A 15,859-nucleotide genomic window follows, 5' to 3' on the forward strand; every position below is an offset into this window, starting at 1 on the left:
CAAAATGAAAGAACTCTTCATTTTTGTTTCTTTCTTAACAAAGCTTTTACAAATAATGAAAGCTTTAGATCTCACACTTTTTTTTTTATGACAAAATATGTGAGAAATTTAGGTTTGTCAGTTAAATTGTAGTCTTCCCAGGAGATTAATACTTTTGAAATAGATTGCTTTGTCTCCTTATCCATGCAATGAGATCTTTGTTTAAGAGAGGTTATTTTCCTCCTCTGTAGTGATACCCAATTTCCAGTTCCACAGTGACAAAATACATTGAACATCATTGAAACAGCAGGGAAATATTAAGGAAAAAAAACTTAGTGTATTAATCTCTATTCAGTTTGTGGGATTTGAAGGGAATATTACAGAGGGCTTTAAAACCACTTGACCCTTTCTCTTTAGCACCAGTATATATACAGTATATATACTCTTGTCTCAAAAGCCATAGCCAAGGATTGCCTCTCCCTTATTCTCTGCACAACTTAGCTCAAAAGTGTGACTGTCCATTGCCAAGGTTTGCTTAAAGGTTTGTAATTCTTCAAAAGTTAAAAAAAAAATATTTCATAAAGTTTTTATGTAAAATATTACTGTTAGTCACAGAGTGCTTTAGAATGAAACTCTGAATATTACCCTATCCCTTATTTAGAGTGGAAAAGTGTTTTTATTTACTACATAAAAGTGCTGGAAATTAAACATAAAATCTGTTCCCTCCAGTATTTCCTGTAAAATAACCATAAACTGTTTATGTCATGTAGCTGGATGTATATGCTGTCCTAACGTAACTGTGTCAGAACTTTCTCAGGGGCATAGTAGATGATCAATACCTGGTATTATTTGTAGAATAAGAAGTTTTTAAATTAAAGGAGAAGATTAGATTTGATGATCAGCACATCAAAGAAGAAAAGCTATGAAGAAATATTTCTTTGTTCCTATTTGTCCAGACTATAAAACCAACTGGAAGATGTTTGTCATAAAGAGCATCATATTTTAGCAATATTATAAAAAGTTTGATATTTCAAATGAAGTTTTACAGACATTAAACTTTAATAAACATAGTTCCTAAACATAAATACTTTATATTTCGTAGACAAAGACAAGAAAATGTAAACATTTCTCCTATTTGCTTTCTCAAATGTCAAAAATGTAAACCTTTCAAAATGTCATAAATAAAACTTTTCTTCTCATATGGTCATATATGCATATATAGTTTTATAAATAGGAATCACGTGTCATATAACTTTTACCTCATGTGTCTTCATATTTTAAACACAGCAGTGTATCTTTTAGAATTCTAATAACAAGAAAAACAACAACAAAACATACAAAAACCCAAGCATCACAAACCCCTTTCAGATTCTTCCTCAGGTTTATTTTTTTTTTAACTCAGATGTTGTGAAGTGGAAATCTTTTGAAGTTTACCTTTCTTCTTTCTTACTTATAGATTTCTTTTTCTCCACACTTGTTTCAAAGAGAAAGTGAAATAAACAAAGAAAAATATGGAGACTTTGGGAGTTGTCTGAAAATTCAGACACTTGAGTTCAAAGACTGGAATGGAATTGTTCAAGTTCAAGAATGGAATCTTACCTTTATAAATTGATGTTTCTTTATAATTCTGTCAATGTTTATTTTTGTTTTCTCAATTTAAGGGAAAATCTAATTGCTGCAGTTGCTTCCTTTTTTTTTTTAATTCATTTGGTAAGTAAAGAAAGTGGTTAATGAGAATGCAAAAGAACAGGTAGTTCTTTCCCTTCTTTTCTACTATGAAGTTTCAGAGATTTCTGCAATTCCTGAGAGTAGCAAGTATTGCATCTGATTTTGAAAGACATCTGAAAAGAAGGTTTATGTTATGGCATTGCAACTTCTAAGTCATGCTTAAGAATCTGTGACTACATAAAAAATGTTTGGATGTTGATTAAAGGTGGAACTTTAGTTAATATTATGGAAATGTGGGGAAAAATCACTCTTAGATTTAGCCTTCAAACGCACAAATAAGCTTGATGGTCCATAATGGAGACATGAACAAATAGAAGAGAGTCCAGCAAGGATAATTAAGGGGTTGTAGCATCTCTCAAATAAGGAGGGCTGGTACATTATTGGGGCAGTTCAGCTTCAAGTACAGAAGGCTCAGGGGCTCAGGGGTGTACTTAGAAGTGTTTATAAATATCTGAAGAGAGTGTGCAAAGAAGACATACCCAGGTTTTGGTGACAGAAAACAAGATAATGGGAGATCCTCTGAACATAAGTAAACATTTTACTGTGAGACTAAAAATATATGGGCACAGATTGCTTAAAGGAGTTGTGATGTTTCCTCCTTGGAGGATGAAAAGCAAAAATTATTCTGGGATGGTCCTGTGTGACTGGCTCTTGATGGCCATGCTTTAGCAAGGACTTGGACAAGATCACTTCCATAGGTCACTTCCAATGTCAGCCTTTGTATGAGCCTCTGATTGCAAGCTTAGGCAATGCAGATAATATAATGGTTTGATCCCAGCGATCAACTCAGATCCACAGCCATTCCTTCACTCCTGTTAGTGGGATAGGGAAGAGAATTGGGAGAGAAAAAGTGAATTGAGATAGTTTAATAAGTGAAGCAAAATCTGTGCACACAAGCAAAATAAAACAAGGAATTCATAAGCACAACACCATATGGTATGAATATCACCAGTACTGGCCTCCTAGCTGTGCATCCCCAGCCTCCTCATTGAGGCAGGATGAGGCAGAAAAGATTTTGACACTTTGCAAGCACTGCTCAGAAATAATAAAACATTTTGTTGTTATGTTTCGTTGTTAAAGCCTGTTTCCATCACAAATACAGAACACAGTCCAATGCAAGGTACTAGGAAGAAAATTTACTCTATCCAAGCCAAACCCAAACATAGACAATTAGGCTTCCCGGCTCTTAGAAAATTCTTAATTGTTAATATCAAAGATGCTACCCATAACATAAATTTCCTTTATGCACAGCACACAGTGTATTTAATGTATGCTACTATAGGGTTAGGTATGTTTCAGGGGCTTTTTACATGTATTTTATAGACTAAATGTGAAAAGGACAATAGCAAAAGTAATTAAGAAAATATTGAAAGTTCTCTATGAAATGTAATTTTTTCTCCTCACTTTGAACAATAGTTTACATCAGAAGTTCTATTGAAATCAAAACCCAGAGAGGAACAGCGAAGCAATTAGGTCTAAAAGGAGTCACTAATGAAGACAGGCTTCACCTATTCTGACGTTATTGGTAAAAACTTAATGAAAACTCTATAAATTTCTAAGGCTAATGATTTTTAATTTAATTTTCTATTTATCTGGTCTGGAATAAAAGAAACTTCTGTCTAGGCACAGGAGTGTTTAGGGGAAAAAAAAAAAAAGAATAACAAGTAACAGCTACCTGGAGTAAAGTAAAACTCAAAACTGCTGCAAAAACTGCAGCAAAACATCTTTTTTTCTCAGTAGATTTGCTTGGATTTAAAATCTTTCCAAGGTCTTACAAAATGATGCAGGAGAATCCTTTCTACTAGAAATAACAAGACAAATATATGATTCCTCTGACTTAGAGAAAGCGTCTGATGAATTTATCAAATTGTGTCTTTGTTTCATAAAGCCACACAATTTCATGAAATAACATATAGCTTAAAGATATTAGCATGTTCTTTTCTTTGAAGTGAACAAAACTGGGACATATCAAAGAGAAACAGCAAATGGTAGAAGAGACAATTGTTTCTGTGAGAATAAGTTCAAGTACGAAGTGAGGAAAGACTCCATTTTAAGCTCCTCAAATGCTTGGTCCAAATAAACAGAAGAGGCAAAATGAGGGAAAATAAATATGCTAATTACTTGTGTTATGTGGAAATGAAGAATATAGTTTCAGAAAACTTTTTCAGATTTTGATCCCATTAAGTATTCACATGGCAACAGATCAATATAGGAGGAAGAAAGATCTGTATTTTGCTTAAATAGATGAGAAACTGTTATGATTAAAAATTGGTCTGGTTTTGCTTCCAGTTTTTGCTCTGACCAGAAACTCCATCTTGGACTTGGACAAAAGTCCATGATAAAATTCAATTAACTGGTGATAAAACAAATATTTTCAACAGTGAAGTATATTGTTGAAAAGTTCCCTATAGATTTTTTGGTTACTCATCGAAACCATTAGCAATTTGCTCTCAGGAATGTAAATTATAACCCGAAGTTTTGCTGAGCTGACCTTAAACAACTCACCTAAAATTATGGAGGAAATACACCATGTATTCAAGGATTAAGACAATGTCTTCTGGCTCAGAGGGTGTTTTTTAGTTTGTACAGAATGGGATAAACTGCACTGAACTGCACTTCATAGTGTCACTGAAAAAATGACAGGAACGGTTAAACCATTTCCTACAAGAGTCACAGAGATTGCAACAGTGCAGATTTAATCTAAATTGTTTTATTTCAGTGCAGACACATCCTTTGTCCCTTGCAACATCAAAAGTCACCAACTTAAGGGTGACTACAAATAATGGAATTTTCTTTGATTTTAAGAAATCTTGATTGAATTCTAAAAATTTTCCAAGTTGACATGCTTAAATGACTAAGTTAGGAAAATATTTGTTTTTAATTGTGTAATAACAACATAATGGAATTCTGAAAGTTTACTGAAAAAATATTTCTGCAAAATATGATGTCAACAAGGGAAAGGGGAGAGGAGGCAGAAAACAATAAACAATAGAATTTCCATCTAAAAATTTGCTTCAGTTTAAATAATCTACACCACATACATAAACTAAAAAAATCAGCCTGGGAATAAAAAAGAGTATTATCTGCCAAAATGAAAATATGCCAATTTGTTTTTCATTCCTCAGCATGAATTGTCATAAATTAGACCCCATGCAGTGACTAAAGGGAAAAAGTGACCAAGGATTACTAATTGCTGAACTGATGAATACACATACAGAAAAAACAAATTGTCTCTAAATAAATATTTTGATGAATATTAATGGTATTTCAAAGAAGAATTCAGAGGAAAGAAAAAAACCAAAAGAAGGAAAGAAATATCCAGCTGACTGCCTGAAGCATTTAGATTTTGATTAATGATAAAAAGTAAAGGAAATAAATTTCATATCCAAGTCAATTGTTTCAATATTAAGTTTTGACTACAGCAGGAAAACATTAGACATTCTAGGATTTGAAAGCAAAAGGCATTCAACATCTTTATGAATCATATCTTTACTATTAGTAGGGATTTTCTATCTTAAACTGAGTCAGAAAAAACTAATCTGATCATTTGTTATTTATTTATATACAATATTTTGAAATTGAATCATCAAGCACTAAGTACTAAAGACTACTCGCAAAAAAAACCTACTTTAAAAACTAACCTAAGAGGGATTTTGGTCCCACTGTCAGCTGATTGAGCTCAGTGACCTCAGCTCTGGCTCGTTATCTAATCCTGGGGGATGCTTGTGGTAGCAGAACCCAGGTTATTCACAGGCAGCTGCCTAGAAAACATCTTGGCCTGTGTGCCAGAGAGCTTCCTTCTGGAAGAAACCTGGTCTTGCATGGTATCTCCTGTCCATTGCACTGGAGGTCAGGATACCACTGGATAATACCAGAAGAATATTTGCACAGATTCATCTTATCTTCCTTTGAACTCATGTAATGTTCACAGTTCAGCATGGGCTTGTGGCAAAACTCTGCAGAAAAAATACAGGAAACCACAATAGAAAAACAATACTTGCTTGAATTTTTTAATCAATCTTTACGTTAAACACATTTACCTTTTATATATGTCCTTTTATGTCCTTTCCCACACAAATTGCCGTGAAATAGCCCCTTACTGGCATTCCATCCCCTATATCATCCTCTGATTATCAGTCTTCGCTTCTCTTTTAATTTCTTTGAGTTTGAGGGGTTTTTTAGTTAGTTAATTTGTTTGTATGTGGGGTTTTTATGCTGCATTTCATACATATATATATGTGCATTTCATACATAATATATATGTTGCATTTCATACATATATAAAATGTATATATGTATGTATATGTATTAAATGTGTATCTGTATAAAATGACATGTTCTTTAGTTTCCTCCTCACATTTTTCCCAGCCATTGTGTAAAAATAGTCAATCTGTACACTTTTAAAAGCCACCTCAAAAATATAAGTGAGGAAAATTGTTAGGAGCTGAAGTCCTTCATTTCAGAGAGTATTTCAATCGTCAGTATGAATACCCATAATTACAAAGCAAGGCTTCAGAATACAGGGGAGGGGAGAATGTGAACACAGTAGATGCTTTTTCCAGTTTTTGAAAGGTTTTGGAATTTAAAGGATATCTGAGGATTTTTGTTGCTAAGGAAACTGCATCTTTTAGCTCTAGTTTCAGACCTGTTTCTTCTGATTTTATTACTATTACATATTTTTTGAGAAAAAAAACCCCAAACTCTGTCTTCTAAATACTGTACAGCTAACATTCTTGCTTGGGTAAAATATTGGGGAAATGTATTTGGAGAAACATGTATGAGTACTACAAAAATTGACAAATACCGAAGAAAATTAATTCTGGCCTAAAAATATTCAAATTGCCATACTTTTTCAAATTGGTCCAGTCCCTCAATGTTGCCAATATTAAATGTTTAGAGACAGATGAATATTCAGAAGGCACACTGAATGGCCTCACTACAGAATTTTTAGTCCATTTGTTTTTTTCTAATCCTGGGAAGCCAACATCCGTTCTGATAATAAATTAGTTGGTTAGTCTCTTCATATTGTTAATATTCTGCTGCAGTACATTCTGTTACTTATTATGACATACCATGAATAGCTACTCTCAGAAATTAAAACATGTATCCATTTTCTGTTCATTCTGTGTGTTCCTTTCTGCACATGTTACAGAAGAAAAATTGAGGACTCTCATTTTGCATTTCAAACCTCTTTAGGTAATATATGAAATAATTAAATCCTGATCAAGTTCACTGCTTGGATACAAAACATTTCTGCTTCTATTGCATCTTCTCTGAAACAAGGTGAAAAGAACTGAACTTTGCATTTTAAGAAATCTAACTTTACCTACTTGCCTCTACTTACCTTTACAAGTCTTAGTAATTTTGGAAAATTCATTTATTACAAAAAGTATGGAATTGTTTTCACTGCCAATTAGCTCTATACTCATTAGGGAAAACAGTGACTTATTCAGAAATTTTATATCTATTTGCAATAACTAGGACAATTAACAGGCCATTTTGTAATTTTACTCAAAGAATTCATATGTAACTTGCTTTTTTGGGGGTAATTTCTTGAGGCATATCTCTTGACTTGAAAAAAGACTATGCATATAGAACTTTTTGTAAAAATTCATGGTAGCTTATTTTGAGTAATAAGTTTTTGTGTACTCAGATAAATTTTCTGTAAATATTCCAAATGTACTTTTACTTTGACCTTGAGGACTACTAAGGTGATGCATTTTCCATTTTCCCAGCTCTGCACCAAGGTTTCCAGTAAGAGTTTGATTTATTGTCTGCTCCAGTTTTTGCACTGAGTGCTTGCTTCCTGAAAATTTTCAGATGATAGGGAAGGTGTTAAACATCCGAACAGTTATTTTTCACCATTATGAAGATAAGGAAAATTATCAATAGTCTTTCATTGCTCCTATATTGGAAATAACGCTACAAACTCCAGGGGATCTGAAGTAATATTAAACTGCCTGACTCTCACGTTTATTACGAAAACTGAAGAGAATACCCCAGTCCTTCAGTCTATTGCATTATTTGTCTTGAGACAGCAGCTACTTGTAAAGCAAATGTAGTAGTGAGGTTTCCTTTTCACCACTGATCTCAACCCTCAAACTCTGAAAATGCAGTTCCTAATTTTTGCCATTCTTGACGTATTTTCTTTTCCTATCATATGTTCATGGATTAAATATTTTTTTAAAAAATTATTCTCTTACCCTTTGCTTAATATTTTAGATCCAATACCCTATACACATACAAAATCATTGGCTTAAAAACTCAACTCAAAATTTAGGGTTCAGCTTAAAATCTGGCAAGGTTCCAAGGAATATTATCTTCTGGAAATTCCTAAATTCTTAGGTATTACAATGTCTGTAGAAAAACAAATGGGATTTATGGATAACCAATGAGAGCAATTTACTTTGCAACTACTGGTCTTTGTCAATGCTAGAGAGAAATCAGATGGTTATACCTAGTGTTTATTTCATTCTTATGAAATTTTTGAGATGTTATATATAAGAAGATCTGGGAGTTAATAGGAAGTGAGCAGAATGAGATACACATCTGAACAAAACTAACATGATAAACTTTTCAAAGTACTATTTTCTTTACAGAGGATCTAAGTGCCCCCAAACTGTCAACTGTACAGATGGCCAAGATACCATGTTCTTAGGATAATGTTGATCAGAACTATTATGGTGCTCCTGAGAAATGAGTCTGCTCTGCTTGTCTGTATCCAGTTAGTCTTTTTCAGTAGCAATCACAGGTAAAAGAATTGAGTTGGACTGAGCTGTGAGAAACAGAAGAGGTGGGAAGAAAATGAATCAACTTCCACGGAGTCACACTGCAGTAGGTACTGCTACAGACAGGAGGTAGGAAGGAGCTGGCCTTGTTTGGTGACATTCTCCCAAAGAAAGATTCTTCTGACAGAATAAAGTGGAGTGTTTCTCTTGAAGTTTGGATCTAACTGGTAATTTCACCTGTGAATCACTGTTCAGAGCATTGGAAGAATAGAAAATCTACAATGACTTAAAAAAAAAAACCACCTCTTTTTTCTGTGTTGGCTGTTAAAATGAGTCCAGTAACATAGGTTTAGCTGAGCACATTGGCTCAGTTGAATTAACCAGATTTTCTTTCTGGAGATCTACATAAAAGCACTGCTTGCAGTTTGAAACCCATGAGATTATGAACCTGGACTATTTTGTATTTTAGTATTTGTATTTCAGAATAATCAAATTATATGTTTTAAAATACATTTTAGGATCATTAAATTCAATTTGACAGAGCCAATATTTTTATGTAGAACTCTTAAAAACTGGATACATATTGATACAAAATAAATGTTGGCAGATATCAGCAAATGCATCAGTTTAAGCCTTTCTGAAATTTGTTTCCTTATGGAATTTTTTGTCTGTTTTAGATAACATAGTTGCAAAAGACTTGTATTTTATTACTAGACAATTATATTAGCTAACTATTTTCCATCCAAAAGTATACTCACAAAAAAACAGAGTTTTTTTTTTCAGTTTACAGATTTTAAAACATATTGTAATATATGCATGAAGTATATTATCTCAGTTACCGAAAAGTTCTGCTTTTAGCCATAATGCTGCTGTATATCATGTTCAGATTCCTGAGAAATTATTTGGCTTTAGACTGCGGTGCTGTTCTATGCAACTAATAGTAGTAGCAGGAGGTAAAGGTGTACACTGGTATATATGTACAACTCATTCTCTTCCTCTATATTGTAACATGAGAAATATTCAACTGCTTTACATTTCTGAGAGTAGCTTCTTGGAAACAGTTAGAAGTTAGACCATTCCAAGATTCATCCTTGTTAGGCTGCCTACAGCCAGGTGCAGCCCATGCTCTGTGAGCATCAGTTCAGGCCATTCACTGACTGTCAGCCTCAGTGACTGGGGACATTCCTCAATAAATACAACTAATGCCAGCATGACCTTAAGCATCATGAAATACACTTTTTTCTATCCTTTATAACACTTATAAAGAATGACCCTCTTAATGTCTTCATATATGCAGGCTAATAGCATCTGGCTCCTTTATACAAGAGATATATAAATATATAAAATATTGAAGTGTCACCTCTAAATAATTTCTGTTTATCTGGACACAAGATAGTGACTTTGGAAAGCTTATGATAGAACACTGAAAAAACCCCATGAGAATAGTAGAAAACCCCTGCAATTTTCTTAATTTATGAAATACTTTGTCCTCATTGAGACCTCAGGTGAACCCTCAAATCTGTTAATGAACTGCATACTACCATTTACCAGTATGAAGAGAAAAATGGCTGGGAAGAGATAATTTCAGACACTGAAAGTTTGCTTTAGGGAAACTCATCTTCACTGTTTTATCTAACACCAAGTGCCAGCATCCCTGCTGAGGCTTTCCTTTGTAAATCAAACTCAAGACAGTCTATATGATGAACTGCTGCAGCAGATTTTTGCTGAGGTTGCTGCTCCAGGCTAAAGGTGTTCTTCCCTTAGTAAGTGGTGCCTGTGCTGTGTTCAGCTGGTCCATCATAATTTGGATATTTACACCCGTTGGGGTAACACAGGTGGCACCTGAACTATGTCTGGATTAATGAATTAAACTGAGCCATGCCTAATTACTGAGCATAGCAATTATTTTGTCTTTACTAATGAATGATCAAAATAGTCCTTTACATTTAGAAATTTGGGACTGTGCAAACTAGCACTTCTCCAAATGCTTCTCAATCACAGTTTAGGACAGGAACATCCCTAGCTGGTTTTGGAGGCTGAGAGATCTTACAAAATTATTCACTGGATCCATTGGCCTTTGTGTCTGGGAAAATGCCTCATCATATTTCGTTTAGCTGCACAAGTGTAATCATAGGGACCCACCAGAAGGGATCTTATCTTTGCCAGCTTGAGTAGAAGTCATTGAAGAGTTTGTGTGAGATTCATGTTGTGTCTGAATAATCTAGTCTAATGAAAGGTGTCCTCCCAATTTTTATGGTCCTCTCCAACCCAGGCTATTATTCTATGATCTTATGTAACTAATTTTTTTTCTTTTGAATTATACTTTTGTGCTTCAGTATAAAAAAATCAAGTAAAAAAGGCACCACAAAAGTTATTTCCATATATAGATGTATATGTTATTTGTTTATGTCTTGTGAATAAATATAAGAAATGTAGAAATGTAGAATATAGGAAGTTGGAAAATAATTTTAGTATATTTATTTATTGCATATAATCAGTTTTTCTCTCCAAATTTCCAAATTATATTTGATGTGAACAGAACGGATTTAAGTCTTGCTTTGGGCAAAAAGAAAAGAAAACAGAGTCTATCTAACCAGAAACTTTAGAATTGCATAGGCACTGTATTTTAGAGAGTTGTCTTTGCTGAAACAGTATGAAACCTTAGCCAGTGGACATTAACTTTAAACACTGGGCTTCCCTGGAGCGCATTTCAAAAAAAGCATGTAGACTATGTTTAAGAAGAAAAGCAGGAGAAAAGGGAGGTAGACGCCAGAAGTCATGGAGACTTTTGAATCCACCATGAATGTTAGGATATGATTTAGGTTGGTTTTAGCTCTGAGAACCTTCATTCTGTAATTCCCAAAACAATTGATGCTCATTTGGTTTAAGGGAAAAAAACCCTAATCACTGAAAATGAGCTGAATGTCTCAATTTATTCAGAGTGAATTTAAATCCCTCTAGAGTACAGCCAATAAAAAGAGGTGTTCTGACTCACAGTCCTACAATTAGAGTAAAAAAAGACATAAGCTCTAATAGTTAGCTTTGAGAGTAATTAAACAAAATATCTAAAAAATAAGAATTCTGAGCCAATGCAGAAACACCTTGTTGAAATACAAGACTACACCTTGGAAAATAGAGCAAGAAAAGCTGGAAACCCTGCTGTCAGAGACAGAGTAATCATGAGAAAGGAGTGCCTTTCTCCAGACCTATCTGATATTTTCCACCACCTTGTGAAATATGAAAGTAGATATGATCATTAAAGAGCCTTCCTACTTTCCTGTTCCGTGAAGGTAAATTACACTTGTAAGCTGTAGTAGTAACTATAAAAAGACAATTTTGTTTTCTTGCAACTCTTTTTACATTTAAGGAAGTCTCCAAACTCCTTCAAAAAAATTCAGTATGAGCAGGGAGAATCCAAATTTTCTGTATTACAAACCATAGCTTTGGCTTGGAATAGCTGCAATCACCAAATTATTGAAAGTCTTAATCAGAGTGTGAATCTGACTCACCAATTATCTGCCTACTCACTTACTCCTTGGTATTAAAAGCTCCTTCAGCAATCCACATTCCTCTAGCTGGAATGATAATGATCCCCAGGTATCAAATATTGAAAAAAAAATGAAAGGTATTTAAGAACAATTTTAGAAAGCATCAAAGAAGTTGTAATTTAGAAATTAATTTTCTGTTCTGGAATATTTTGCAAGGACTGATAATATCTTCAGATATACAAGTGTTTGTATATGGTTTTGCTTAATTTGAGAATCCCACTAAACATTGAAACCTTTTGCTTAATCGCAGAATCCTACTAAGAGTGAAAGAGAAAATTTTTTGGAAATATGAACAAAAAATCATGAAAGAATAGTCAAATTCTTTTTTTTTTCCCCAGGAAAAGTTAATCAGATATATTCTGCTTTTAGCTGTAATATGAAATTTTCTATTTTCAAGTGACCTGGTGCTTCCTTTTTTCAGTTGTGGGGAAAAAGATCAGAGTAAAACAGAAAGTCAGAAAACTGGACCCTTATTGGTCTGTTCTCTTACTGCTAAATACAATCTAAGATCTCATATCAAAGTGCACAACATACCTCATTTATGTCTTAAAAAATTGTAAAACAGTTAAGATTTTAAAATCAAGATAAAGTGTTGTAAATGCTTGTAGCTGTTAAATGTATGGCCATTAAGCATCTTAGAACAACAGTATTGTACTGTAGTATAATATTACATCGAAAAAAATGTATTCATATGATACACTTCCCTCTTAAGAGATTCAACAGTTTATCAGGAAGCAAAGTGAACAATCATCAAAATGATTCATGATTGTCTATTACATCTAAAACCAACATTAATAACTTTTGTAATCTCCTTTAATAGCTTTGTCTTTTACACTTTTAATAAAGTTATAAAAATTAAAATCATTGCTTGTATACAGAATATATTAGCACAATTATTAGCAAAGTCATTAAAGAGAGGCAAGTAGCTTCTTATATAGAAATATTATTTTGTAAATCTTGATGATAGGCTTTTAATGAAAAGCATAAATCTAATCCTAATATTTGAAAAAAAAATCTGTTTGAAAAACTTCAGAGACACTAAATACTTCAGTTTCATGTTGCAAATTAAAATTTCATAACCCAGAAGCTGAAAAGATAGCTATCACAATTCTACTTTTAAGGAGACAGAGAAGTGCTATGGAAATCCAGCTCCTATCTTATCTTTTAGAGGGTTGAATGTAGAAAGTGAAATAGGAGAGTTTCAAGAGAGTATGTGATGAAAATAATCATTACTCAGAACTAAGAGCAGGTTTATGTTCAAGAAAATCATTGCATATGATAACAGCGTTGCTATTTGGGTTTCCTATCCCAAAAATGGGATTTTGCTAAAAGCATTTATCCGGGGAAATAGTCTCTTCCTATGGTTAGTAATTTGAGAAGTAGGGAATGGATAAACCCTTCTGAGACATCTAGTCACTTCACATCACTCAGCATATCAGCAAGATTCTGCTCTGGGCTTCCTGTATTCTTAAATCAAACACACAGACACAGATATATGCACACACACACATGCAGATGTTCACACCCCTCTTTTTTTAACCCCAGTTCATAATATCTGGATTGAAGGAAAGGTTATTCTGAATAATAAAATATTAAAAACCCACTGGGTTGCTGTCAAAGCACATTTTTTACAAAGCACAAATAGGCAGACCTGCTACAGTCAAACCCATATTTCTAGGTTTCCCTTTTGTGAATAACTCCCCAAACCCAAAAGTTTTAAGTTGGAGAGAAGTACTTAGAAGATACATATTATTTTAGCCTTGGAATATGAAAACATACATTTTCTCCCTTGATCTTCAAAAGCTGATAATGTTAGCAAAGAAAAACAAGAATTGTAGTTTTAAGTGTATATTCAGATATAAGTGTATAAGTGCAGATTCAGATTATGGAGTTAACTAACCTTGTCTAATGAAAAGTGTCCCTGCCCATGGCAGGGGCATTTAAAACTAGATGATCTTTATGGTCCCTTTCAACCCAAACCTTTTTATGGTTCTACCATTTTAGGAAATCTGAGAACATTTTCAAGCATATAGTATTATAGTAACCTAAACACTAGGGTCAGTTTGAATTTGAAATATGTATGAATTTCTGTAAGTAATACTATATATCTTTCAGCAAAACATTGATATTCTGTATTTTAAGTTAGATTTTTATTTCATGCGTAGCTTGCTTCATACTTTCCTTACTTAATCTCAAAAACTTTCTGAACTGCACTTCAGTTATTTAAACATCTATTTGTATTTTATTACAAAACAGTATAGAAAAATAATTATGCACAAAAGCTGTAATCAATCATCTGAATTGGGTACCATGAAAAGTAACACAGTACAGAGTTGAAGAAATTAAACAGGTATAAAAAGAAGGATTATCCTCCTTTTTATTTTCTCTTTCTTTCCTATGCTATAATTATATGATTGAACTCAGAAGACTTTATGCAATAAATAATAACAAACCTTTTCTCTGAAGAGCAAATATTTTTTTCCTCTCAACTATATTTTTTTCTTTGTTGAGCTCCTCATTTTTTATGAGAAAAACCAATAAAATTAAGAGTTATTACTAACATACCAAAGTGCCATTATTCCTGCTTCTGAATTGAACCTCAACTAGAAGTGGGAGGAACTTCTTGCATATATTATATTGCTTCTGTGAAAATGACACTGACTACCAGGATTCCTACATATTCAGAGCCTACATATTCCTACATATTCAGTGTCTCAGAGCCAGGATGTGAGAGTTATTTCTTCTTAGAGCAGCAATCAGTATAAGCCCTGATGCAAAACAGCCAGCCACTTTCTGCATAATCTTTCTCTTCTAGATCTTCACATGGTAAGAGGGAAAGAAATAAACAGCACAGCCAAATATACAACTAATAAGCCTGAAATATCCAGTAATAGTTCCACAAAAACAACAAAAAGCAAGTGTTCACTATGATGCTGACATGTAGTAAACACCAATGCTGTGTTTCAGTAAAGTAATTATGATGTATTACATAGTTTTAATGTTTACAGTCGGTGATCACATATGGAGCCCTTCATTTCATGGTTTGGAGTATATGAACACTAGGGTGGGAAATAAAAGATTGGAAATGGAGATACAAATGCTGTAAATATAAAAAGAGTGAAGGAGCAGAACATGATACATTTCAGCAAGATTCAATCAATTTTACGATATGATCATTGCTTGAAATGTAAGATCCTAAATCATAGCAATATTAATCAAAGAAAGAAATTATTCACATTCTTAGAATATGACAGATGATAAAGCAATGGCAAAACCTAAAAAAAGGAGTCCAAACTGTACAAAAAGAAAAAAAAAAGAAATTAAAATAAAAAAAAGAAAGAAAAAAAACCCGAAAGAAATGAAAGAAAAGGAAAGAAAAATGTAGAACAACTTATTAACGGGAAAAGTAGTCAAGAAGACTCTCAGATTGCAAAGGAATTCGAGCAATCAGGATTGCTCAAAACTATCTTACATTAAATAGTAATGAGTCATCCAGAAAATGCTGCAGATCAAAATGTGCAATGAGAGAAGTCCTTCCTGGTTCTGTCACTTATGATTAATTAATTTTTTTGTTTTCTTGTTGATTTCATTTATAATTGCCTCAGAAACAACCCTCTGGGCATTAACTGGATTAGATTACTCGATTAAAGTATCATTAGTTAAAAAAACTTTTTCCCTTTATCAACTTTACAATCTACTTTCAATGCTTTGAATTATTTTAATTTAGATTAATCTCCAGTGATTTAATTACATCCAGGTGCCATAGATGTCCTTATTTACTGCTGCCAGTTTTTCAGCTTCCTCCCTGGAACTGACTGCAGAAATTGTGCTGCCCTGTTTTATTTTGTCTGGTAGATGGTAGTTTCAGACAAGGCT

This window comes from Sylvia atricapilla, chromosome 1 (genome assembly GCF_009819655.1).
Source record: "Sylvia atricapilla isolate bSylAtr1 chromosome 1, bSylAtr1.pri, whole genome shotgun sequence".
NCBI lineage: Eukaryota > Metazoa > Chordata > Aves > Passeriformes > Sylviidae > Sylvia > Sylvia atricapilla.